This window comes from Zonotrichia albicollis, chromosome Z, assembly GCF_047830755.1.
Source record: "Zonotrichia albicollis isolate bZonAlb1 chromosome Z, bZonAlb1.hap1, whole genome shotgun sequence".
NCBI lineage: Eukaryota > Metazoa > Chordata > Aves > Passeriformes > Passerellidae > Zonotrichia > Zonotrichia albicollis.
The window spans coordinates 50,753,266-50,778,016 of NC_133860.1; the positions used below are offsets into that span (position 1 = coordinate 50,753,266).

The 24,751-nt window shown below is 36.9% G+C and overlaps 1 protein-coding gene across 6 annotated transcripts in view; it reads right to left on the reverse strand.

The window, feature by feature from the left end:
- Positions 1 to 24,751, reverse strand: part of BNC2 (basonuclin zinc finger protein 2) — a 328,349-nt gene that overhangs the window by 300,869 nt on the left and 2,729 nt on the right. The gene's annotated exons all lie outside the window — the stretch shown is intronic.

The following is a 24,751-nucleotide window of genomic DNA, read 5'->3' on the forward strand; positions in this document are numbered from 1 at the left end:
AGTACTGCAAGTTATTAATTTTATAATCGTGCCTCTATTACGAATTTACAAAAATAGTGCATTGCCTGCTTCCTTATTGCTTCATTTATCTGGGTTCACAATCTCTCAGAAAATCTAAATCTGGAAGAGAAAACCAAGTGTCAACTCCCTCTTCCAAAAAACACATTCCAGAAATTTTATTACAAATGTATAGGAAACAGAATATCGTTAATTAGAGATAATTGCACTTACAAATGGCCTAACTTCAAACAATTCCCCGTGCTTATTTGGTTAAAAATGAAGCAGGTTTCAAAACTCAACACTTTAATTAAATCTTGATAAAAGATCTCATGGTGGCACTTTCAAAATGGCTGACACAAAGAGGTTCCAAAAGTTTTCTTATTGTCTCTTTTTGAGTGAGATATCAGCAAGTTTACGACAAAGAAACATTGCTAGTCAACAGTAATGAAAGTCATGGTGGACTAGCCTTGATAAGCAGCAAATTAGTAGATCTTCAGCAGGGTTCCCTCTTTCCATATTTAGGCATAGTTTAACAATATTACCCAGACAACCACAGAACTAATTATTTGGAAAGATGTATGGCAAGAAGACAAAGTTGCATCACTACTGATCTTGCCACATAATCTTCCACATAAGGGGACCTCATTGGGAAACGACTGCAGACAGCCAAAAATGCGCCTTTCACAGGAAACTCTTTGCCTTTCAAGCAAATACAGTAAAACATTGCCAAACAGCAAGCCAAACAATGTAAAAGAACAGAGTCTTCTATTAGTTAACAACTATCAGAGAAAAAAATACATAACTCAACTAGAATAAAAATTTTAGAAGTCTGTCTTATGACTTTGTTTGCCTCGTATTGTCTAATGTTAAATGAGAATCTTGGTAGCAAGACCTTAAGGCCCCAGATACTATGCAGCCCTAATGGGATAGACTCTCACATTCTGTTAGACAGAAAGGAACCACATCATTTTTTGTATAATCTGGAGTACTGGATACTAAGCATGGAATTTTTCTTCACTTAGCCTACATTCACTGCAGCAGTTAAAATAATTTTAGTTACAGCAGTTCTTTTGCTTCTAATCAGAGAACTCTTCTGCTGGGTAGGAACAGGACTATGTATGCTCACACCTGGAGTGTCTACTCAAGTGATTGACCGAACCAAGTCCTAAGTGAGAACATGCAAGTCCTAAGTGAACCAAGTCCCAGGTGAGGAAAACCACACCTCCACAAATCTTGTTGCTTACATACATGCCTGGCTGCACATGTATTCCAATATCAAAATGTTTAAAAAACAAAGACATACACAATTTCTGGGGACAAATTTAGAGTCTCTTGGTGTGGGCAGACAATCTGTAAATCACGTAAGTGAAGGAGTTACTTAGAAGTTAAGCAAAAAAATCCCCAGCTCTTTACACACCACTACAAAACCGTAATAGTTCATAAATCCTCAATCTTAAGCACAATGCATAAGTAAAAAATGTTTAAAACTTTATCTCATATTGCCTTACTCAACTGCCATATAGCCTTACTCAGTAGTACTGATGTAGCTGTGAAAGTGTTGGCAATGGACAGGTTGCAGGGCTGGCTCTGTGAGGAAGAGGTCAAGGGCTGCCCTGTCCAATGGACCCACCAGAGAACACAACTGAGCCCCTCAGCCAAGATGGTGGTGCCTCAGAGAAAAAAGACAGTGCAAAGCACAGGAGAGTGGGAAGGAAAAAAAGACCAAGAAAAAGCACAGCAAACTCCAAAGTCAGAGAAGGAGATAGCAGAGGTGCCCTAGCAACCAGATCACCCTGCAGCTCAAGGGGACTATGCTGGAACAGATGACAACACTAGGATCTGTGGAGGGCCCCAGACCAGAACAGGTGGATAATCCTTGAAGGAACTGTGGCCCATGGAGATGCCAGATTGAGATGATTTTTCCTGAAGGTCTGCAGCACATGAAAGCATCCATGCCAGAACAAGGGAAAACTGCAAGGAAGAAGGAACAGCAGAAGAGACCTGTTATGGACTGACAATAAAACCTCCCATTACCCATCCTCCTGCACTTCTTGTGGGGAGTACAGAAGTCTGCAACAAAGAAATAATTAAGCATCTGGGTGGGAGTTTGGTCCTTAACCAATGCTAATTCATCAAATCAACAAATGTAATAACCATCTCATGGACTGAACAAAGGGCAAGGGACGTACAAGGTGTTATTTTGCAATTGGGCAAATTAGTCCTTCCTAAACAATTCACAGAACTCATCTATCTAGGTTGCATTGTTCTGACTATCACTTCTCATATCCTGCACAGTCATTATTGGCAATAATTTCTACTTTTAACAAGCAATGGAAAAGTCTTTCAATTAGTGAAATAGGATTAGTATGAATGGAAGTTTCATAGTAAGTCTGGATTTCCAGTTCCATACTGCAGAGGTATTTTATGTTACACTTGAGTATGTTTTGGTAACCTCATTACCATCTTCATAACAAATGTAAGGTTTACTATGCGAAGACAATTTTTTCAAGTATTTTCACCTAACTGAAAGTAGCTTTCAGATAATGTTTAGAATGTTGGGAAGAATTTCAGTTGCTTTGTGCAGACATTCTGCAGATAACCTACTATTTTCTCCTCTTCTGTTTTGGCATACATGCATTTATTATTCATTAAAAAAAATCATAAAGATGACTTGGTTCAAAGTTTAGTCAGGAAAATGAAGAAAAATTACACTTCAAATAAAACACCTATTTTAATTAAGAGTTCAGAAGAAGCACTTGAACATGCTGAGGGGCACAGGAGCACACAAATGCTACTAAACCAAGGCTCTGTCTGGTGAATGAAACAGTTGTACAGAAACCACAGTCATGGCTAGTAAAAGTCTGCATTCTTGCAACATCAGTTAGGCCAACCGGGAAGCCAGCTTAATCTTGTAAGTCAGTATGCTACTTTTTTCACCTGGTATACAATTCAAAAACTAGTACTCATCTGCTTGACATCTTCCAAGAAAAAGAAGACATGTCCAGATCAGGCATTACTGAAAACAGAGATTCATAAAGCACAAGAAGACTATGCAGTTCTAAGAAGCAACATATATGGTATGGCTTGGCAAAATTCTAAGGACAGATATCAATCTCTGTTGAAGTTTTAGAGAGAAATTTGTATTCATATCAATGCACTGACACAAAATCTGCCACAATGCTCTACTTTAGAGTATTTTATATTGATTTAGGGACAATTAAGTTGTTGAACTGGTTTTATTTTAATGTACTCTGACTTCTACTCAAACCATTGAAAACATTTGCTCCTGCCTGCACCTGTTGAATTTACTATAGTTCACTTCCCACTGATAAAAATATCAAGGCTTCAGGAAAGCACTTTTTCATTTAAAATAAATCCATTAGGTTTTCCATGTCACTAATTTGGTTTCTTCCTGCTGCTTTTTGCTTATTGACACCTGAAGTTTGCTCATCTCTCTCTCTCACAGATCATTTATCTGAGGGGATGCAGCTGGAGTTCAGGCACTCCAAAATACTAAATATGAACAAGACATATTGCAGTCCTCTGCAGATCTTCAGAGTAAGTCTGATCTCTCATGGAACCAGATGTTTTGTTATCTCCAAATTAGCCACGGACTTCATTTTGCACAGGGGAAGCGCTTCATTTCACCATCTATCATGTTTCTGGAATCCTTACTTTCCAGTTCACACAGCACCAATCATGCTTCTGAGTCTTTTCACAACTGAATTTTTACTAGTGTATCACATGTCTGGCAAGCATTTTTGGGAATGGGAAAGGGGAACAAGTATTAATGGAGAGGATCAGACCCACCCTCACCTCTTGAGAGATTTACTGATATGATACTGATATTCATGGTATAATGCAAAGAATAACCTCCGTGTGTATGATTCTGGACAAAAATATATCCTTTTAGCTTCAACAAAGCTCTTGAAAAATGAGGGTAATATAGCTGTGATACCAGAAAACAAACAAAAAAAAATTATATTCAGTTACTGTGTTGGACAAGTTCTGGATAGTGGTTTTTTCAACCCTTGCAATCACACTAGGGACCTAACTCATGGTGAATACAACCCTTCATCTACATGGGATTGTTTCCTCTTGATACAATCAGAACAGATGAAAACCAGATGCTGGAGGTCTAATTTGATGGGATTTTGGTTATAGAGATTTTTGCACAACAAAAGTCATTCAGCTTTTTGTGGAGCTTAAAAATGTCCTCTTCTCAAGAGGTGTAACCTAATAATACATTGCACACTAGTGAAGACAACAACACTGCCATACACACAGGTCTTTGAATCTTTTCATCCAGGTTGTTTTCATGTGCATTAGAAGCAGATATTATAGGCCCTCATATTTATACAAGGTAAATACACAATGACAAGTAAGATGTCAGAATGTTTCAATGTTTCTCTACTTTTTTTGTATGTTATAAAACATTTAAAAAACTAATCAACTTGCTTTAAAAACTGCATCATTAAGAGGAGTAAAAATGTAAAGCACTGTAAGTTAAAATGTTTCAAAACAGATGCTGACACACAGAAATTTCCTCTGTGTATATTGAAATATGTTCAGAAACTTAAAACTGAGACAATGGATAACAGAGAGAAACCAGCACCAGACTGACTAACTTCTAGGAAAACACATCTGTATTTTTGTTTGTGCCATATTCATAAGACCAATGCTGGAAGACGTCCTTCGGTTCTTCTAGGCTCTTAACTCCAGAACTAAGTTAAGGAATAGGGTCACAATTCAAAAGTCAATCCCAGTTCTTCTACCTGAATCCATCCACATTCAACATTTAACTCAAAATCAAACCATATTTGTGCAAATTAAACTGAGTTCTTCTTTCCATAAAGGACCTGGCCTTATTCTCCTGTAAGAAGAGGCACTGTAGCAGAAATGACAATTACTGCACATCTTTCTATTTATCTTTGAAGTAGCAAAAAGAAGTGAAAATTTTTCTTTACTGCAATAATGGATATTATCAACTCTTTGGATTTATAAGTTAAATATTAAAATAATGTAGCAGTGATAATGGTCTGCCACATGAACAGCGACAAAATACTTCTGGTATTCATGTTCAACTACATGTTACAGACAATACCAAGCACAAGCCAAAATTTCTTCTTTTGCCACATGTTATTTTACATGGAACAAAAGCAGGTTTTTTTCCCACAGCATTTCTCTACTTGTTTTAGAGAGTTTAATAGTTCTACGTTCCCGTCAACTATCAGTTAATTTACTGATAGAAAGGTTTCTGTTATTGTCAAATGATAATTACTCTGCCAATACTGCTACTAGATGCTTCATTCTTCCATTCTGATTTTCTATAGAAAGAAACCTTCAAATATATTAATTTTCAGGACTTGTAAAACTCTTTCAGATTCATGGGCAAACAGTAATCACTTTCAGGCAAGGGTCATTCATTTTTAAGCAATCTGGAGCTTGTACTTTGAATTTTAATCCTTATGGCATGACAGGCTTCTCCAACACTGAATGAATGGAAGTAATGTAGAATGTATCTGACCCTTTGGAACAATAGCTCCATGGCCCTCTGCAACCACTACTACTCATAGTGTTGTCTTCATTGACACGATTTCTGTAACCAGAAGTGAAAACTCCCATGTAAGTTCCTCACCGCTAGCGCTCTGGAAACCTGGACATAAAGATTGTAAAGGAAAGATAGACTTAAAAATCAGAAGTTTAGGGAGAAGATCATAAATACCTTGCCTGCCTGAAAGAAAGCTAGAACAATCACATCCAAAGTGACTCAAAGACAAGGACAAAATTGTCTTCTTCCTTTACAGCAAGTGAAGGGAAAGAGGACATGCCAATGAAGAGAAGAATGAATTACAGATACAGAAGATGGAGTCCCTGCACTGGGATACAGAAAAAGAGCCAGCCTCCTTTATTCTTCAGTGGCTGAGCAAGATGTACTTGTTTCTCAGACAACTCTACCTCCAATTTTCACATCAGCGAAACAGCTGGCTTAATTTTCAAAATAAAGTGTTTCAAATTCACATGTGAGCAGAGAGTTGTAAGAACAGAAAATAAAGATAGTAAAATTATTTAAGTTCAAACAGGAGAAATTTTTTTTCAAACCACCGAAATTCTGTATATAAAGTACGCTTTTTTATGCTGGCAAATAATCTTCTTTTTCTGCAGAAATTTGGACACAAAATTTTTGCATATATTTGAAAAATAAAAAAGCAGCTTAAAAATCAATGAAGATCTTACTTGCAGTGCACTAATCTTTCTTAGCAAGCAATGTTAACTCAGTTGTGACACATATAAAACTGGAATGCAGGACAGCATTATACTTTCCCTGGTCAGACTGACCCAGTCTTCTCCTTCCCTGAACCCTTCTAAAAAATGCCAGCTGTGGAGAGGAAAGTGAAAAATAAAACTGTCTGACAAGACACTGGAAATGTTTAAAAGCACACCAAACATTTTGTTGTCAAAAACTTTCAAAAGAAGTGATTTAATTCACATTAATTTCAAGGATGCCACAAAGTAACAACCTTATTTGACAAAATCATGCTGCACTCTTGCCACAGAACTAAGGGACAGAAGGTTACATAACCAGTAAGTTATCTAAGCAACCTTTAGTTGGAAAAAAACCCCTCAAAGTTAAATTTCACATAGTAAGAGGCAATAAATCGTTTCTTTATCAAAACAAAAATTTCCCTGTAAAGCAATCATCATTATAATAAATATACATAAATATACAATATCATATAAAAAAATTGAATATGCATTTTGGAGAAATCCAAGCACTAGTATTGTAGTTTTAGTAACACAATGATACATTCTCTATTAAATTAACAGTTTTTAATGCAAAACAGAAAGTAGCCATGGAACTCCCATAAAAATGAGGTCTCATAATTTAACAAAGACCAAAATCAGAACAAAACCTGACAATACTGTAATCTATTGTTAGTATTAAATGCTCAGTCCTAAGACTTTAATTGCAACTACATGTGAAGCTCTGAGACTTAAGATTGGCAAAGTCTTTATTCAGCAGGCATGGACAAGGAGAACATTTTATACATGTTGGTGTGTATAAATCATTGTTTACTAGCCTAGCTCTAAGCACAAAAAAACACCCTACACATAACCGCAAGACTCCTTCTTTCCTTCAGCATGTACCAAGGAAAATTTATAGATACACAAAGACACATATATGTATACACACAAAACACAAGCAAAGGATTCTGCAAAGTAAAATATGGAAGAAATGCTGCTTTTCCCTATAACTTCCATGCTTTCTTACAGATAAAAATGCCGGTCCTTTTCTTAATATAAGGAACTGTAAACAGTGCTTCAGGCCAACAGAACTTAGCCAAGCACTATGTACAGACACATTTTCTGCAAGTTCAGAACCACCAAACAAAATCTGCAGAAAGACAGCATGGCAACATAGACCTTCATCTGAAGTGGAGACAGACACTTCAGAATACTGTGATTAAAAGAAGTAGGTTATAATTACTACACATGCAGAGGTACAGTTCAAAAACACCTTCTCCCCCGGTTTAAAACAAACACACACAGATTTCAAGAAACAACCATGAGATGATGCACTTAAAATAGTCATATCTGTTTACAAATTCAAGTTGCTGCTTGGTAGAAACTTGATTTCTGCAACATGTCCCCAAGATACAATCTAATACTAAAACTTATCCTGCGGTAGGTCTACTTTCCAATTACTAGAAGTAAGCATACAAGGTATATAATTAGTTATGACACTGGGACAGGCATACATGTTTCAACACAGACAGAGTTCTGAACAAAGTTTTTGGCAGTATATGACAGAAGACTTAAATTGAAAGCTCAAAGGCAGAGTATAGTGTATTATAGAAAAAAAAATAAACCACCCTGTAACATAAAAAGTTCTCACACCAAATGATTTTTAAAGGTATGAGCATATTCAGCTGAAACACCCTTCATAAGTTGGAGAGAAAAAAAAATATTGCCCTGAAGCACCAAAATAGGCTATATTACAATTAAGAAAAAGAAACTCAATCCTTTGAATGGTTTCTTTTCTTTCAGTGAAAGGGTGTAATTCTTCCCTAAAGACTACATTATGACAAAACATTTATATAAATCAAAGAAGATTTCTTTAATGACTGTGGGCATGGGATCTTAAATCTGGGATGAAACACCAAATTCTATCAATTCTAAAATAAATTAGGCAAGGATTATGCAAGTATTACTTATCTTGGCATTAGAAAAGAAAAAAAAAAAAGAAGAGAAATGAACATTACTGTCAAAGACGTATCATCAACGTGCTTTCAAGCAGCAGTTTGGAAAGGCCTTTAGCGCTAACTTCAGAATAAGTGAGCTCTGAGAAGTTCAATTAGGTATCTAGTTTCTAAATATTTTCATTTAAGCAACCAACAAGACAGCAAATGAGATATTATGGCAATGTCCATATGAATTAACCTTATGGATGCCTTGTTTTATTCTACAGAAAGAATTAGACTTCAGCTATTTTAAATAAGCTTCCTCAGATGTTTGAAAGAGTCTTCTTGCTCTGCCATGCTCCCTACAAACTAGTACTTTAAAGGTCACTTTTTGAACAGGATGGCCATGATTACAGTTTTTGTAACAGGAAACACTGAATCTGTGTCTTTAAAAGAAATTCAAAGTCCATCAATTTGTGATGCAGATATCTTGGAAAGTACACCTTAAGCTAAAACAGTAGTAACGGATAGGCTTTTTCAGACTGAAATTAAGCTAGTAATTTCATAAGACACAGCAATTTTTTTAGTGTTTTCTCATGTTTATAAAACAGATTACATATTCTCAATACACAAACAAACCAGATAATCAATGTTGGTAACTACCTTATAGAACATAAGAGTATAACATCTTTAATTTCACACCCTCAGACAAACTTTGAGCAAAAAAGCACACTAAAATGCTACCTCCTCTTAGATTAACATTACTTAGAGAGCTGATGCAGCACTGTTGGCAGAAATATTTCTTTTGTCAGCATATACCAAGTTCTATCTGAACAAAATCTGACAATAACTCTCTTTTCCCTCCTTCGGATACTAAACAAAAACCCCTGCCCCCTGCCAAATACTTGGAAAGACTGTGCCTGTGACGTCACACATTATGTTCATATGAGGAAAGAAATAAATTTTTCAAGGATTTGAATCGCACACAGTATCAGCTGCCTATTCCTTCTGAAGCTGAAAGGGTTAAATGTTTGTTCGTTGACTACAATTGTAATAGGGCTAACACAGCACTTAAAATTAAACCATACAAGTCTTCCTCAGTTAAAACTAGTACTTTCATCATCCAACAAACAGTTTACTCAACAATCTGCACAGTACCTGGCTGGGCCACATTCAGCATTAGTTCAGCTCATGAATACAACAAGAAGCAAAATAACCTAATTTTGAGGAAGCGAGAAGCAAAGTTGGCAGCATGTGGGTACACCCAAAAGTATCAACTTGCGTTAGCCTTCTCTAAATTGTGTCTGCCTCAGCAACTAGACCTTTACTTCTAATTCTTACAAACAAAACAAGAATTTTCAAAAACTAGCTTCATCTCAAGAGGTAGAAAGACTATCTTGCATACTTTGTGAGCATTGATCCTGCATTCAAAAGGCCCTGGTGCATTTCAAGTGCTATAAGTAAGTAACAGTATAATGCTAGTATGAATAAATACAAAGATACTACAGTTCAGTGCACTCCAGAGCTACAGTGCACCTCAGAAAAACACATAATAACATAAAGCATTGCACTAATAAAGCAGACAGTTTTTGCTAAGAAAGGCTGGACCTGATGATCTGTGAGGTTCCTTACAACCCATTATTCTGTGACTATAAAGTTCATTCATAGATTCTGGTCTATTTAAGAGAGACTTGTATTTTTCAAATATTACAGTATACTACAGAATTACACTCCTATCTACAGTTTCTTTCTTCACAATCAACATATGCTACAGATGATAGTATTATGCAGACCATACATTGAATGGTATGTATTCAGTTGAGGGGTTTTTAACCCTGCAACTATCACTTAAAATAAAATTGCTCCCCTATTTCAGTTCTTACAAGTTGCAACACTAGAAGGATTACTGGACTTCTGTTCCAAACAATGCTTTTTCCTCACTTCTACGAGGTTTTGCATAATTAGCATGGTGACTCGGATACTCGGATTCACGGAGTGTCTGTCTTTAGCATAACATTAAAAAAACCTCTTGAAAATAATATACCATGGTTCAACCTACCATGGTCCCTTCAGAACACAGTGCTAATACCATGGCCCTACTGTTTTCCAGCTCTCATAACTATGAATGGACACCAAACTCATGAAAGCCAAAGGCAAAACAGCCATGAACTACTAAGACACAATTACATAAAGAAGGGACCATCAGGTGACCAGGATATACAATCAGGGTGTTTGAGCTGGCTTGCGGCACATGTCACCCAGACTTACCAGCACCAAAAGTGAGGTAAACTCCACATAATGAGGATAGTACAAATGACTTTTTCAAGTCCATGTGAGATCTGGTACTGACTGCCTTGCTGAGGGGGGATCTGTCCATCAGTTAACTCTATTAAATAAACTGCAGATGAAGTTTGCTCACTCCTGAACCATCACAATATATGCCATTTTTTTAATGAGTAAGGTCCTTGAATGATACGTGGCTTAGATCTATGATTCAAGTTTGCAACATATATTCTTGAAATTTTGGGATGAAGTTCCAATAAGCTTGATAAGAGAGATTTTTAAGTACTAAGGGCCAACAATGAGTATAGCACAAACCATCTAACAGAACACTCAGTACTTCCACTGAAATTATCTAATAGCTCTAAGTCACCAACCTTGCCTGAAATCAATTTCAATAACACCTGTCTCCCTTTGCATATCTATCCCTGTGACTGGCAATAGCACAATTATATGAATGGTAGTAAAAGAAGTTATCTGTTAAGTAGTATGGTGTAATTTCAGCTGAGCTTCCATTATCCTTCACATAACTTATTAACTTCTATGCTTTTTCCCACTGTGGTACTACATCTTGTCAACACCTGATATTTCCCATTATTTTATGTGTAGCCTCAGTTTTAAATACTAATTTTCCCAAGCCTGTCTTAATAGGAACACTAAGTTCCTAAAATTTTCACAGTCCTGAAGATTTTTCACAGAAAATACAGATATTTTCTATAACATAACAAAAACTAACCAAACACAGCATATGAAAACGTTCCCAGGACAATATAATCACAGTGTATTTCAATGTACTTTTATAACAGCAATATAACCCAGGATAAAAGGAATTAAGATCCTATTTTGCAAGCCAGTGTAATGCCAGACCAGTTTTGGTTATTCTTCTTTTATAATTCAACAAGGCATAATGTTATCCTTTTTATGAAATATTGCCATCATAAATGGAAGCCATCAGATTTTTTAAAGAAGAGGAGATCCTGAAATTAGGCAAAAATCTACAAGGATTCTTTTATCAATCACATTCAACAGTACTTTCAAGACAAAATATCCATAAGAGCTGGCCCTTCACAGAATTAGAGAGATATCAGAGGCTTGGTCATTAGCAGGTCTAGCTATCATTACTATAATATAATAATTATTTTATATATATAAATAAAATATAGTATACTGTATTATATAATACTATAAGACACCGGATCACAATACTGGCTTTGGTTTAAGTAATGACTAAGGAAACATATTCTAATCACAGACTAAGATAACTTTATGTCTCATAGAAAACTCAGAAGACTGAGAAAAAGGGTTTACAATATACAGAACAGATAAGGAAGCTGGAGAATAAGGAAAATAAAATAAGAAATGCAAAACTCCGAACAGAAACCAGTATTTGCTAGAATTTGGTTCTAAGATTAAAGGGATAGTTGGTTTCCCCTGCAACAGTGCAATCGTTTTCACAGGCAATTTTCAGAATTTATGTATATCTTACTTTTACTCAAGAACAAGAACTAGCCAAAAAGCTTTTCTGGTAGCAAAAATTCCAGTACAGAAAAGATTATGCATACATATACATACATATACATATACATATACATATACATATACATATACATATACATACACATACACATACACATAATGTATGTATATCTGAATCATTGGTAAGTTTGGAAGGGATCACCAAAGTGATCGTGTGCTCTAAACTGCCTGCTCAAGCATGGTCATCTCAGGGCACACGGCCCTGAGCACATGGCACAGATTTGCATCCTGATGGTTCTGGAACACCTCCAATAGGGAGACTCCGTAACATTTATGGGCAAGCTGTGCCAGTGCTCAGTTACTGCACAGTAAAGAATTTCTTCCTCATGTTCAGGTAGAACCTCCCGTGCATCAGTTTCTGTTTATTCCCCCTTGTCCTATTCCTAGTCAGCACCAAGAAGAGCCTGAATCCATAACTTTGGCACCTTCCCTTCAGACACTTGTATGCATGGAGGAGATGCCCCCACAGATGTCCCTTCTCAAGCCTGAAGAGGCCCAGCTCCCTCAGCCTTTCCTGATAAACAGATACTCCAGTGCCCATCTTTGCCACCCTCCACTGGACATGCTCCAGCCACCCCATGTCTCTCTTGCACTGAGAATCCCAGAACTGGATGCAGAGCCCCAGATGTGGGGGGAATATCTGAATGCATATACATATGCATGTACTGTATGCATACAATCTATATCAGTATAGGTATGTATTTTTTGTGTACATTTATATACATAATGAATTTTTAAGGAAACACTGTGTATGCAATTACCATAAGGTATTGTATAGATACATACATACACAGATACAAAGAGGAAAGTTGCAGCAGAATTTCTGAAAGTTTTTCCTTCCACTCCATCTGCAGCTCATCTTTCTATACTGGCCACTGGTTAGTTTATAACAAAGTATTAAACTGCTTTTTGAAATAAATTTGTATTAAACATCAAATCAAAATCCTTCTTTAAATTTGTAAAACAAAGAAACATACATATTAAGTACTAGCAAGGGCCCTCTCTCAATGAGTCTGAAATGTGCTAGCCACACAGGAACACACTTGGAGCCTTAAGGAGATGAGACAGGAATTTCTAAGGCAGTAATGTGCATGAGAGAGACACCAGGAAAAGATCTCAAAAAAATTTAGAGGTGTTCCTCTAAGAAGGTTACTTGGCCAACAATTCAGCTCAAGTGCCTGCATGGCAGTATGGGCCGCAAACAGGAGGAGCTGGAAGCTACCATGCTGCTAGAAAGTTATGACCAAAATGCCATTCCTGAAACTTGGTGGGACAAATCCCATTACTGATGGGACGGATCCCATTACTCTGGCAAACTGCCCTCAGGGACAAGGAAGCAGAGCTGGCATATCTTTAATAAAGTCTTTCATAGAACATAAGACCCAGTGATCCCCAGGAACAAGAATTCAGGCAAAGAAGGCAAGAGATGGTATGGCAGAATAGGGAAAGATTGGTCAAATGAAGGGGCAGAAAGGAAATGCAGTGACAGTGAAGCAAGGTCTTCTTTCTGGGAAGAGCCCTGGGGTGCTCCCAGTCGTGTAGAGATGGGTGAAGAAGACCAAGGCGAAGTGCAGTTCTTCTTGGCAAGGCATACAAAGAATCACAAAAGCTTCTACAGGTATGTTCACCAGAATGGGAAGGTCAGAGAACATAAACTCATTCTGACAAGCAAGCCAGAAAACTGGTAGCAATGGATGAGGTGAAGGCTGAGGTGCTCAACAACCTTTTGCCTCAGTCTTCACTGGCAACCTCTCTTCTTTCACTTTTTGAGGGGATGGATCTCACAACAGGGACTGTGGGAGCAAAGATCTTCCCACTGTAAGAGAAGATCAGGTTTGTGACCATCTGAGGAACATAATCATGCATAATTCTGTGGGACCTGACGAGATGTATCCCATAGTGATGAGGAAACTGAGTGATTAGTCAATTTCCTGGTAGTTGCTAAGCCAGGTAGCTGCTAAGCCACTCTTCATATTTGAAAAGTCATGGCAGAGGAAGTCTCAGGTGACTGGAAAGGGTGAAACATTGAACCCACGTTTAAAAGTACAGAAAGGAGGACTCTAGCAATGCCTGACCTGTCATCTTCCCTCTCTGCCTGGGAAGTTCATGGAAGAGATACTTCCTAGAAGCTCTGCTATGGCATATGGAGCTCAGGGAGGTGATTTTCGAGACAACCTGCACTACTCCATCAACGGAAAATCTTGCCTGACCAAGCCAGTGGCGTTCTATGATTAATGACTGCATCATTGCCCAAGGAAAGGGCTATGGATGTATTAAGACCTCTGACACTAGTGCCCACAGTATCCTTTTCTCTAAATTGAAGAGATACGGATTTGGTGGATGGAATGTTTAGTGGATAAAGTGGATAAGGTGAATAAGGTGGATGATTGCATTCAGAGGGTGGTGGTCAATGGCTCAGCATCCCAATGAACACCAGTGACAAGTGGTGTCCCTCATGAGGCTGTACCAAGACCAGTGTTTTTAATGTGAATTAAATTCACTAAATCAGTTACTTCAATCAATGGCACACACAGGGGAATCAAGTGCATCATCAGCAAGTTTGAAGATGACACCAAGCTGAGTGACATGATTGATGCACCTGAAGACCAAGATGCCACCCAGAGGGTCTTGGACAAGCTTGAGGAGCAAGTCCATGGCAATCTCATGAGGTTCAGCAAGACCAAGAGCAAACTGCTGCACCTGGGTCAGGGCAAGCCCTGGTACCAACCCAGCTGGAAAATTAAGGAAAGAGAGCAGCCTTGAGGAGAGCGACTTGGGGGGCTCACATGGGAGAAAAGCTGGACATAAACTGGCAATGTATGCTTGCATTCCAAGAAACCAACTGTATTCTGGGCTGCATCCAAAGCAGCGTGGCCAGCAGGGCCAGGGAGGGGGTTTTCCCCTCTGCTCTGCTCTGCTAAGACCCCACCTGCAGGGCTGCACCAGCTCTGGGATCCCAGCGCCAGATGAACATGGAACTGATGGAGCATGTCCTGAGAAGGGCCAATGAGGATGGAGTATCTCTCCTATGAGGAGAGGCTGATAGAATTAGGATATATCAGCCTGGGGAAGAGAAAGCCTTGGGGTGACCTGATTGTGGCCTTCCAATACCTGAAGGGACCTTACAAGAAAAATAAGAAGAGACTTTTCACATAGAAAAGTTAGAGGAATGGCTTCTAAATGAAAGGGTGTAGGTTTAGATTAGGTATTCAGGAGAAATTCTTTACTGTGAGAGTAGCGAGGCACTGGAATAGCTTGGCCATTTGTGGATGTCCTACCCCTGAAAGTATTCAAGGCCAGGTTGGATGCGGTTTTGAGCAATCTGGTCTACTGAGAAGTGTCCCTGTCCATGTTGGGAGGGGCAGGGGTTTTGGAACTAGACAACTTCAGAGTCCCTGCCAACCCAAACCATTCTATGATTTTATGATTTTGCTTGTTATGAGATAATATTGTGCTCCTTTGTTGTAAACTTTTCAGAACAGGAGCAAAAACAATCCTAACTGATTGAATAAATTTGGGAGTCTAAAGGCGAATAGCTGTATCCTTCACATCCTGAAGGATGAGGACATCCAGTGAAGCCTGAGGACAAGAGTAGCTCTCTTTACTCCACCACTCAGAGAGTTTTTCTCTTGCAACTGTTTGATCTACTGTAATTAGACTCTTCATGAGTGTGGCAACTGCTACATGAGAAGAGTGCTTTCTTTGACCCTCCATGTTTGACAAAGGGAAGACAGTAACTGCCTCAGTGTTTCACAGGTTTATCTAACAGACTCACAAATCCTATGTAAAGCCTAGAGGCTTCCAAATACTGCATGGAACTCAAAAATTATACAAAACTCATGCCACCATATTTCCCACACCTGTGAATCATTCAGCAGAAAAAGTACCATTAAATTCCACAACACAAGTAACACGTGAGAGCAGGAAAGTTGTGCACAGCTGGAAAGACACAAGCCTCTTGTCCTGCAGCTAGGGTGACTAGAGTGACTAGAGATACAAGCCTGACAGGTTCTTCAAGCATTATTCTATCAGTCTCACTCACGTCCTTCCCTGCTGTCACCAGCATCAGAGAGCCCATTATTCACCTCTTATTTTTAAAAGACTACTACTAGAGTATTCACAAAGGCTGCCCATCAATCTACAGGAGATAGAGAACAGTTTCTTCCCATTTTCTGACCCCCAAGCCAAATCACAAAGAAGCAGTAGATCACACCCATCCCTGATACTGTCAAACTGACCCCATCATTTCGAAAGTGTCTGCTCAGGAATTGAAGAAATTCTTGCTTATGAAGAATCATCTGACATCACAAATCCCTTAAGTATACCAGCTGATAAATAAAATAAAAATTTTATACAAACTGATATACAAACTAGTACAAGTTACATGTAGATAAGAGGAAAGAGAGAAGATTGTAACCTACCTTCCAATGGCAAAAGTTAATAAATAAGCATAGTTTAAGTAAACTAATACAAACCTTTAAATCACACATCACTTATCTGATATTACTTCCTGTTCCTACTTCACTTTCTTTCTGTCTTACCATGTGAATTACATTAGCTTAGACTTAAATTCACTTAGAAGCTTTTAGTTACATAATGTACATGATTTTACACATTGCTTTTTAATATCTCCACCAAAGTGAGAAGAAAATCTTAATGTTATTTTTTGTACTGAAAAACATAAATTACTCAGCCTCTCCACACTGCTTATATAATCACTGAGCCAACTGGCTTGTACTGTCATTTATTTTGATCAGGCATATGATATCAGAAACAAGGTATCTTCAAAAGCTGGCTCAAAATACAGCTGCTAACTGAAATACAGTTGTAGCCTAGCACAAAAGTTCAAAGTTTGCATTTTTGCTTAAACAGTATTTGCTTTTTTCCCCCCAATTCCTTGCATCTCTATCAGAACAACAAAACGCTTTCCAAAATGCTCTCTAGGATTCTGTACAGAATCTCATTCTGGAGAACTAAATATTATCTGTAGACTTTTAGAAGCATATAATTGGCATCAGAGCAGTACAAAAACACTGCCCAACTCTATTGTAGACTATAAATTACTGTCCGTAATAATAACTTTTCAAACATACCGATGGGGTATATGCCCACTGGATCAGTATTAGTAATATACCTGCAACTGCACAGTGAAATGAATAAAAAACCCCATCTTTAATAAAACTGGCACACTGCCACAACAAAGTCAATGGAGTTAGGCCAGTAAGAGTCTGTCAAAACAACTACAAAAGTAATTACTTAGCAATGAAATTTTACGTGCCTTAACAATAAAGGGTGAAAAAGCACTTTCAGGAAAATATTTCCCTTAGCTCAAAAATGGCACTAATCGGGGGTTCCAAATTAATTTATGTTAAATTTATTATACCTCAATTCAGTTTCAAAGTAGTTTTATTGCAAAAAATAGTCACCAGGCTAGTTACAGTAAAGAGAAGTGGTTTGTCATGCTGAGCACATCCTTCTAAATGTCAAATGCTACATTTCAACAGGAAAATTTATTTGATTCCTAACTGGCCCTTTCATCTTTGATTTGGAAACCATGTAGTAAGTTTTAGACTCATCAAAGCTTAAATCAGCCTAGTAATGAAAGAATCTTTTAAACTAAGGGCACTTTTATATTTGTTCCAGATCATGTCTCAAGATTTTTTTTTTCATTTAAATATTTGTCAAATTCAAATCACAAAATAAAAAAGCTTCTCTTCTCATTTCAGGAAACTGGAATTAAGTATCAGCATTACAAATGTTTCCAGTGGTTGAACAAGGAAAATTAAAAGACTATATTTGCTGAATTTTCTCTTAAACACATTTTTCTTTGGATGCACTTGTTCCTATGTTGCAGTAATTATTCCAATATTCCTACAATCAGCTATTATACTGCTGATCACTTTAGATTCTATATTCTGAATTAAAGCAAAAGTTGCAGTCACAGTTTACTTCTTTAATATCAAAAATACAAAGAACTAGAAAGCACAGAATTCCTAATTATATACTGTAACCTCTCATACTTTCAAATGATGATAATCTAAAATGTTAATCTGAAATAAGGAAGTTTTAAAGAATTTTCCTGTAGTCCACTAGATTTATAATCTTCAAAATCCTCTTAGTAGGCTATGAAGGCTATGAAAAGTGCAAAGGAGGTGACTAGACTTTATTCAACAGATTCCTAAAACTTTAACTCCACTGCTTTCAGTGGCTTTACTCGCACTTCCAACCTTGCTGTGAATAGGAGCAACAATAAGACCCTAATGTTCTACCCAGAACAAAGAAGAATTATTAAAATTATAAATGAACTATAAATCTATAGGTTTAATTTTGTTTTAGCCAAAATCTCCTTATGAAAGTCATATGAAGTAATAAATAATATTGTTATAATGCTACTGATAAAAATGTAACTAAAATGCATTCTAAGAGTTCAACACTGGGGAAGTGTTGTGAATAAGTGAATAAGCATGTATTTTTTGCTATTATATAAGCTGAGAGCTCAGAGTTCAGTTAGATTAGGTTAAAAGGATAAGATGGGCTTCCAGAAACTTCAGAATCAAAATGTATGTGAATATGGCACTGGATTAAACAGAGGGCATGCCTCAGTAGAATGAGGAAGTTGTGTCACACCTAGTAATTTTGGCTCTTTAGGCAGCAAATGTAGAATAAACTACTTAGATGCACCTAGATATTCTCAGCCAAATTTATGCCTCAGAAAAGACCATGACAATGCTTTTACAAAATCAAGGATGAAATTTTGAGCTTTAGAAAGTGGAATATTTAAAAATGTACTGCAATTAGTATTTGCAATCTTTTTTTTTTTTTTTCAAGTAATGTGAAAAGATTTGCAGGTTTTGATCCAAAAACAAGTAGAAACAATAGCCATAAGGTGTATTATTGAGGGCAATTTCAAGTATACTTTAGCCTGGCAACTTAAAAAGTAAAAAGCAACACATTTTTAAATCATAGAAAACTTTTTTTTTTTTTTGGTAAATGGCACTTAAATGAAGCTAATATGATTGACAAGTACCTTGCAAACAAGCCTTGGCAACACTTAGTGCAATTCCATCTCTTTACCGTTTAAGAGAAATTCCTTCACAACTGTTTGTCTTTGCAGTAACTCCTACAAAGCTCATTAGTGGCAGCCTTGGTTCATCCCCCATGTTGTGCATTTATCTCTGGGATGCATTATCAACATGTGGCACATGTCCTTGACATGCACAGAAGAGTTGCACCCCAGGATAGCAGCATGCATGACAATAGTGTTGACTCTTACTCCTTTATGGTTGCTGGGATGTAACTGAGAAATCTAATAACTGTGACAGTAGGCCTTTAGGTTTCTCCCTGCCTTTCCAGACAGTGAAGCTGCACAGACACTAATGAAAGGTTAAATGAATAGGAATAGCTGACAAGAGGTACAATAAAGAAGGGACTTGGTAATCCACAGACACTGAGCAGAGATCCTTGGCTCAAGCCGAGAAAGGACAGCACATCGTCAAGTCACAATATTTAAAACAGCTTGCTATACACAGAGGCTTTTGTGTCTGGGTACGTGTCTGGCTTTGGAAGAAAAAAAAGATACTGAAAAGAAATTTCAGCATGGGGCACTTTGGCAAATGTCAGGTCACAAAAAGGGAAAAATGTTTTTTGTTTGCTGTTACATATTTGTATTCAACAGTAAAGAGCATTGACTAAGAGCACAAATCAGAAGTTCCAAAATAATACATATTTGACAAATTTAATAAAGTTGCAACACTAATTCAGTGTGATTCCAGCTGACAGCATGACGGGTGTTGTACATACACCCAGTTTCTTTTACAGCTGATAAGAGTTAATAATATGCTTTGCATACCCTTTAACACTTCCCATAGCTGAAGATTTTCTGACAGGCCTAGCTTCTACAGTTTTATATGCAGCAGAACAGTAGACCTAACCAATTGCAATACTCTGCAAAAACATAGCTGAACTTCCAGACAGTGCACCAGACCATGGTGACTTAAAAACTTTAGTGGTTAGCTTATGGCATTTTGATTTCACTTGGCTTGTGACTTACAAATCAGCATTACGGACATTCTGGTTTTTATAATGAAAAAATAATTGCAATGCCCAGCATGGTTTTAAAACTTCTCTAGCTTTTTATAGTTCTCTACAAAAATGTGATTTACGTACATAGTAGGACATTAAAAAAAATTTAAAAACAGAAAGAACTCTCTAAAGTAACAAATCAGAAGCAAATCTGATTGTTACCTGAATTTGTGTGAGTTCTTTTTATATAAAATATTTCAAGAGACAAGTACTGACATAGGTGCTGCAGATAAAAGAATTCTCTCAAAATACTTGATTTACCTGGAATAAAAAATGTATTTACATATCTATCTAGAGTATAAAATATACATATTTATAATATGTGGTGAGAGTATTACAGGAAGATTCTAAATGAGAGAATCTCTTTGAACAATCACATTAAATTACAGCAGAAATCCTAAGTGTACTAAGATTCTAATAATCAACAAATAAAGGGTTTTACTAGCACAGCACATAATGAAAGCTATTGTATGAGAGATAAAGGAGACAAATCTGGTACTTTATCTCACTGGATAATATAATTTTCTGAAAAAAATAAGTTTGTCCAAAGTAATACTTATAAAAGCTGCCATATGAATACTAAGTAGCAATTATGATCAATGCATTTTTAGGAAAGATATGTCAGAATTTAGGTGGGATGAAACTGACACAGAATACAAGGTTTAGACAGGTGCTTTTTATTAAGGCATGTTAAATACTATTCTTCTAAATTAAGTAAAAATTCCTGGCTAGATTAGGAAGTGATAGATATTTCCAAAATGGCAAATATATTCTATTTGTTTTGTATTTTATGAGGAACCTTTTGTATTTCCAGACATGTACATTTTTTTCCTAACACATACAAATAGTAGACATTAAATCAAATTAAATCACTAAATAAAAAGTTCTGTGCAAACCTGCAGACTGAGAGTCAGGACTCTGATTAAACAACATTAAGCGATGAAAAGACTTCACATTCTAGTGACAGTGTCCAAAGTGCAAAAGGGAAAGGGACACTGCCAGAAACGCCCATCTCTGAGACGAAAGAAAAATAAATTTGGTTTTTGTACAAAATCCAATGTTTTACTTGGACTTGTTTTAATGTAATTGCTTTGCTGTTGGTCATTTCTGCTTTGTTTGAAATTCACAAGATCTGCAGTCAGCCACAAATCCTACTGGCATACACAGATACATGACACAGAATAAAGCCACCTCAAAGTCTAACTTCTAGATCTTTGGTGCTGAAAAAAAAAGGTAGTAATCAGCCCTCCCTTATTCAGAATATTTTTCCCCTTTTTCTTACCTAAGGCATATCTAATAAAATCCAGAAGCTCCCTCTAGCTCTCCAGAGGAGCTTAACTGACCAATGATCCTTTACAGTTCCTTTCCATTTTCAAAAGCAATACTGAGAGAGAAAGTGAGAGCAGTATTTCCCTTACATAATACATGTTCTTGTTTCCATTCAGCAGTGTTTTTAATTCTACAACTTGAAAGGATGTGGATTATATGTGAGAACATCTGCTGTGAAATACAGAAAGTTAAATACTGCTTACTCTTGTGCAGCATACTAAAGACCCTCTTAATCATTTCCAACTTACACTTTATTTACCAAATTCTGGTTTGAAATCTTACATTGTTTGACAACCTAGCCATGTATGCACTGAAACACACACACACAAACGCACACAAACACACCTCCATTCCACCTTCCAATTACCAAGTACAAAATCATGTAAAGAAACCTGACAGATAATACTATAGCCCCATTTAGATCCCAGACTTTAAGTACAGAATGTTAGTTAAAATCAATTTGTTGGCATATGCTGGTTTTCCAGAAAACCAGTAATGCCAGTGGTAATCTGCTGCCTGTATTTTCACCTACCATAATATTTACACATACCATTTGTAATGACTTTTATTGTTTAATCTCCACTGCATTTCAGTATTGGATACTACAGAATTACAGTTATTTAGCAGGCTATAAATAATGTAGTTGGCATGTGCAATTGATATTTAAAATGTCTTACAACAACTGTAAAAGCCTCATTACAGACTAGCAAATCATTTCTAACAAGCAAGTTCAACTGACAAACACCAAAGCAAACCTGCAGTCTATGCTGTAAGCATGTTTGTTTTATTTAAATGATACACATTTAATGCAGTGTGCAATGGACCACTTGTACAAACTTTATTAAATGAGAAAGCAAAGTTCCAAAGTAATATGATAATTGTGAAGTTTCTGAAAATAAAACTGTAGTATTAAAAATAAAAGGAATTCTCAGTAACAACAGAAAGAATAGCTTACTTTCCCCTCCCCCCTCTATGAGCTAGTGTCCAATTTCTTCTTTTCTGAACAGCTGTATTATCCAACTTAAGTTGCTCTGCTAATTTCAGTCCCACAAGGACTAACTTGGAAGGCAAAAAAGTACTAGAAAAGATCAATTTGCTGGGAAAGATCAAATGAGAAAACTGTGGGGACAGCACCAGGTCATAGTATGAAGAACTAAGCAGACCTGTTCTTCATTAACTTAAGCTCTCTTGGGATGTCACACACTACCTGTCCATAGGCTTATTGAACCGCCTAACCCTCATCTCTGTACCATTCTTCTGGGCCCAAGTGAATCATATCCTGCTGCTGACAAGTTAGCAGGGGACTGCGGCTGCAACATGAAAGTACTTTTCTTTCTTGTCTAAATCAGGCAGATTTTTGAAAAGAGGACACAGCACTGACTCGTGACATGGCAAGATGAAATGAGAGGTCTGGGCTGGTCTTCGAGCTGTGTAGATAAAAGTAATCAAATGACACTCCTGGAATGCAAATTGGCATTCTTGACTGCAGCAATTGCACAACCATGAAACATCTCTGACAGCAAGCAAGATTAGGACAAAATGTTATGTAAAGCACTGAACTCAAAAACTCACTAGAAAATTCAAACTGTAACATTTACATTTTAATATAGCAATAGCCATTTCTGCTTTTGTCTGTTTCTTTACTTTGTTTACTGCAATTGCATACTTGTCTTTCTCAAATGCCTCCAAAATAAAAATGTAACGCGATTAAAGGTATAGAGCTGTTCATAAAAGTTTTTCCCCTAAAATGTCACACTGCTGTATTTTTTGCAAAACAGTGTACCAAGGCAGGGTTTTTCTATTATGTGTGCAAGATGTGTGCTTAAGAAACATTTTCACAATCCTAAATCTTAAAAGGAGTTTCAAAATTTGCTCATAACAACTAGTTTATAATTTACACTGAAGCTTTTCTACACATAGGTCAGGTAAAGATGAGTGATTTAAAATATTTAGCAAGTTTTAAAATTCACATGCTATAGGATTTTAAAGCAGAACATACATAGAGCTAGTTGGCTTATTAATACTAGACAGTTTAAAATTAAACTACAGTGTATCAGAGAGCACATATGCCCCATTAAATTTCAGATTAAAAAATCCTGCCATTTTTAAGGGCAAGGAAAGTTCCACATACTTTTGCAGGAACTCAGTATTCTCGTGCAGATATGCTGATCAAGCTTATTAAATATTACTGTCTGAAATGAACTCAGTAATTAAACTGTGAACATTTGTACTCTGAAACTATGACAAAAATGCTGCTCATTTTATAATTCATCCATGGAAATGGGTTATAATACAGAGGGGAAAACGGAATATAGTGAGAAATAAAAACCCTCTTCCACTAAAAAAAGTTTCAACAACTACTATATACAGCTAACATACAGATTAATAAAATAAATAAGTAATATTCTGCTTTGATTTCGTACTTTAAAAATAGCTTCAAACCATTTTAACCGTCAGACACTCAAAAAAGACACTCATTGCCACTTTAATCCTGGGTACACCAGATTACTACATGATGTCTTTTGTGCATCAATTTTACAACAGCTTGACTCTAGGGTAAATGGGAACCATCATAAATCGCATGCTGCTTTCAAAACCACTTTAATTTCTGTCAGTGTTACTGTAACCACAGTCCTGGGCACATGCTGCTTTCCTCCCCCCCCCCTTTTCTTTTTCCTTTTTTTTTTTTCCTCCTTGTTGTCTGCATTTGACAGTTGCATCTCCTACACTCCAATTGTGGCTTTGATCACTGGAACAAGACATGTCATGTTAGGGAGAGAAGGGAAAAACACAAACCTTCCATCGTAAACTCCATTCACACAGACATTCTCTATCTATAGTTTGAGTACTGTATAAACATACATACAATACACACACAGAATGCATGCAGAAACATATACGTATATAGGTAGATAGATATATGTATATATATGCACCCTTGTGTGTGTACATGTGTATGTGTACAATCAAGCACACAAGACAGCTCTGTAACATCCCTGGAGCGAGGTGACAAAATCTGACTGAAAGCAGAGCAGTAGTCAAACAGCGACTGGAAACATACTACTGGATTGAATATGGGATGATCACCGTTCATCACCATCTGAGGTCCATCCATGTGTTAACGTGAACAGTTATCATTCTGCATGTTAAGTGTAGTCACGGCTTAAATGAGCTTGTCTTTCTCAGCTGTTTAACCTATCCACAAATCACAAACAACACAAACCGACTTCACTCAAATAAGGTCCTTGGCAACTTCGACTTTTAATTTTTAAATTAAAAGCCGAAACACTGCTTTGCAAAAGCCCTACTGTAAAGGAGACGTGCATGTACACAGCACATGA